The following is a 4,677-nucleotide window of genomic DNA, read 5'->3' on the forward strand; positions in this document are numbered from 1 at the left end:
AGTTATTTTTGGAACAGAACCAATCCCAGGAACTTGGAGTGCAAGCTAGGGATCATCGAGGAGGCCACGAGACAGGGGGCGACCACCCCCTGGGCGCGCCCTACCCTCTCGTGGGCCCCTCGAGGCTCCCCCAACCGACTTCTTTCGCCTATATATTCCCTCGTACCCTAAAAACCTCGAATATCAAGATAGATCGGGAGTTCCGCCGCCGCAAGCCTCTGTAGCCACCAAAAACCTCTCGGGAGCCTGTTCCGGCACCCTGCTGGAGGGGGATCCCATCACCGGTGGCTATCTTCATCATCCCGGCGCTCTCCATGATGAGGAGGGAGTAGTTCACCCTCGGGGCTGAGGGTATGTACCAGTATCTATGTGTTTGATCTCTCTCTCGTGTTCTCTCTCGTGTTCCCTCTATGGCACGATCTTGATGTATCGCGAGCTTTGCTATTATAATTGGATCTTATGATGTTTCTCCCCCTCTACTCTCTTGTGAAGAATTGAGTTTTCCTCTTGAAGTTATCTTATCGGATTGAGTCTTTAATGATTTGAGAACACTTGATGTATGTCTTGCCGTGCTTATCTGTGGTGACAATGGGATATCATGTGCCACTTGATGTATGTTTTGGTGACCAACTTGCGGGTTTTGCCCATGAACCTATGCATAGGGGTTGGCACACGTTTTCGTCTTGACTCTTCGGTAGAAACTTTGGGGCACTCTTTGAAGTACTTTGTGTTGGTTGAATAGATGAATCTGAGATTGTGTGATACATATCGTATAATCATGCCCACGGATACTTGAGGTGACAATGGAGTATCTAGGTGACATTAGGGTTTTGGTTGATTTGTGTCTTAAGGTGTTATTCTAGTATGAACTCTATGATAGATTGACGGAAAGAATAGCTTCATGTTATTTTACTACGAACTCTTGAATAGATAGGACAGAAAGGATAACTTTGAGGTGGTTTCGTACCCTACCATAATCTCTTCGTTTGTTCTCCACTACTAGTGGCTTTGGAGTGACTCTTTATTGCATATTGAGGGATTATTATATGATCTATCTATGTTATTATTGTTGAGAGAACTTGCACTAGTAAAAGTATGAACCTTAGGCCTTGTTTCCTATCATTGCAATACCGTTTACGCTCACTTTTATCATTAGTTACCTTGCTGTTTTTATAATTTCAGATTACAAATACCTTTATCTACTATCCATATTGCACTTGTATCACCATCTCTTCGCCGAACTAGTGCACCTATACAATTTACCATTGTATTGTGTGTGTTGGGGACACAAGAGACTCTTTGTTATTTGGTTGCAGGGTTGTTTGAGAGAGACCATCTTTATCCTACGCCTCCCACGGATTGATAAACCTTAGGTCATCCACTTGAGGGAAATTTGCTACTGCCCTACAAACCTGTGCACTTGCAGGCCCAACAACGTCTACAAGAAGAAGGTTGTGTAGTAGACATCAGGGGCCCACACCCTGTCCACGAGGATGGGGGGCGCGCTCCCTCCCCCTGGGCGCGCCCCCTGTCTCGTGGGCCCCCTGATGCTCCACCAACCTCAACTCCAACTCCATATATTCCGTTTCATGGAGAGAAAAAACAGGGAGGAAGTTTCATCGCGTTTTACGATATGGAGCCGCGGCCAAGCCCTAAAACCTCTTGGGAGGGCTGATTTGGAGTCCGTTCGGGGCTCCGGAGAGGGGGATTTGTCGTCATCGTCATCATCAACCATCCTCCATCACCAATTTCATGATGCTCACCGCCGTGCGTGAGTAATTCCATCGTAGGCTTGCTGGACGGTGATGGGTTGGATGAGATTTACCATGTAATCAAGTTAGTTTTGTTAGGATTTGATCCCTAGTATCCACTATTTTCTGAGATTGATGTTGCTATGACTTTGCTATGCTTAATGCTTGTCACTAGGGTCCGAGTGCCATGATTTCAGATCTGAACCTATTATGTTTTCATGAATATATTTGAGTTCTTGATCCTATCTTGCAAGTCTATAGTCACCTATTATGTGTTATGATCCGACAACCCCGAAGTGATAATAATCGGGATACTTCTCGGTGATGACCGTAGTTTGAGGAGTTCATGTATTCACTAAGTGCTAATGCTTTGGTCCGGTTCTCTATTAAAAGGATGCCTTAATATCCATTAGTTTCCATTAGGACCCCGCTGCCACGGGAGGGTAGGACAAAAGATGTCATGCAAGTTATTTTCCATAAGCGCGTATAACTATATTCGGAATACATGCCTACATTACATTGATGAACTGGAGCTAGTTCTGTGTCACCCTATGTTATAACTATTACATGAGGAATCGCATCCGACATAATTATCCATCACTGGTCCAATGCCTACGAGCTTTTCACATATTGTGTTTCGCTTATTTACTTTTCTGTTGCTACTGTTACAATTACTACAAAACTGCTATCGTTACTTTTGCCAGTGTTACCATTACTATCATACTACTTTGCTACTAAATACTTTGCTGCAGATACTAAGTTATCCAGGTGTGGTTGAATTGACAACTCAACTGCTAATACTTAAGAATATTCTTTGGCTCCCCTTGCATCGGATCAATAAATTTGGGTTGAATACTCTACCCTCGAAAGTTGTTGTGATTCCCTACACTTGTAGGTTATCAAGGACACATGGGAATTATCGTCAAGCTAGTTTCATCACGCTCATATGATTCGCGTTCATTACTTTGATAATTTGATATGTGGGTGGACCGGTGCTTGGGTACTGCCCTTTCTTGGACAAGCATCCCACTTATGATTAACCCCTATTGCAAGCATCCGCAACTACAAAAGAAGTATTAAGGTAAACCTAACCATAGCATGAAACTAGTGGATCCAAATCAGCCCCTTACAAAGCAACACATAAACTAGGGTTTAAGCTTCTGTCACTGTAGCATCCCATCATCTACTTATTACTTCCCAATGACTTCCTCTAGGCCCAAATAATGGTGAAGAGTCATGTAGTCGACGTTAACATAACACCACTAGAAGAGAGACAACATACATCTCATCAAAATATCGAATGAATACCAAATTCACATGACTACTAATAGCAAGACTTCACCCATGTCCTCAAGAACAAACGGAACTACTCACAAAGCATATTCATGTTCATAATCAGAGGAGTATTAATATGCATAAAGGATCTAAACATATGATCTTCCACCAAGTAAACCAATTAGCATCAACTACAAGGAGTAATCAACACTACTAGCAACCCACAAGTACCAATTTGTGGTTTTCAATACAAGATTGGATACAAGAGATGAACTAGGGTTTGAGAGGAGATGGTGCTGGTGAAGATGTTGATGGAGATGGACCCCCTCCCGATGAGAGGATCGTTGGTGATGACGATGGTGATGATTTCCCCCTCCCGGAGGCAAGTTTCCCTGGCAGAACAGCTCCTCCGGAGCCCTAGATTGGTTCTGCCTCGTGGCGGCGGAGTTTCGTCTCGTGAGCGTGCTTCTGATTTTTTCCAGGGTAAAAGACCTTATATAGCAGAAGATGGGCACCGGTGGGCCACCAGGGGGCCCAGGAGACAGGGGCACGCCCAGTAGGGGGGGGGGCGCCCCCCACCCTCCTGGCCAGGGTGTGGGCCCCCTCCAGTACTTTCTTTGCCCAATAATTCTTATTAAATCCAAAAATGACTTTCGTGGTTGCGGGACTTTTGGAGCTGTGCAGAATAGGTTTCCAATATTTGCTCCTTTTCCAGCCAGAATCCCAACTGCCGACATTCTCCCTCTTCATGATAAACCTTGTAAAATAAGAGAGAATGGCCATAAGTATTGTGATATAACGTGTAATAACAACCCATAATGCAATAAATGTCGATATAAAAGCATGATGCATAATGGACGTATCACTTTGCTGCATCACCCTTTCCTCTTCAAGGGAAAAACCAATGCATGGTCAAGAGGTAGCAAGAAGGATTTCTGGCGCCATTGCTTGGGAGGTTTTCGCGCAAGTCAAGACATACCAAGTACCCATCACAAACTCATCTCCCTCGCATTACATTATTTGCCATTTGCCCCTCGTTTTCCTCTCCCCCACTTCACCCTTGCCATTTTATTCGCTCTTCTCTTGTTCGTCTTTTCGTTTGCTTTGATGTCTTACTTGGCTCATTTGCTCGTTTGGTTGGAATAGTTGTTTATTTATTGCCAAACAGAGAACCTAAGATCTATGGATCCTCATCCGCTTGCTAATCTTTTTAAGAGATCCGATTATGATGAACCAATTGCTAGTGAGTTTTGTGCACTAGATTATCTTTATGAAGCTTTGCTCGAAATTTGTGAATCTGAAAATTATGATGAAGAAATTTATGAAGAGATTCACGATAACTCCTTGAACAAAAAGCATGATTGCAATAATTTTACTATAAATTTTCTTGATTTCAATTGTGCTAATAATATGCAAAACCCTAAGCTTGGGGATGCTAGTTTTGCTATGTCTACTACTTGTTGCAATGATCATGATTGGGTGATTCTTCTTATAATCTTGAAAATTTATTTAAGCCCCATGATGAATTTGAGATTGATAATAGTGTTTGCAATAATATTGAAAGTGGGTTTGGAACAGTGTCAACTCTAGATCCCACATATTTGGAGTATGTTCAATCTTATGATATTTTTTATAGAAGTGGGTTCGGAGA

Source organism: Triticum dicoccoides, chromosome 6B, assembly GCF_002162155.2.
Source record: "Triticum dicoccoides isolate Atlit2015 ecotype Zavitan chromosome 6B, WEW_v2.0, whole genome shotgun sequence".
NCBI lineage: Eukaryota > Viridiplantae > Streptophyta > Magnoliopsida > Poales > Poaceae > Triticum > Triticum dicoccoides.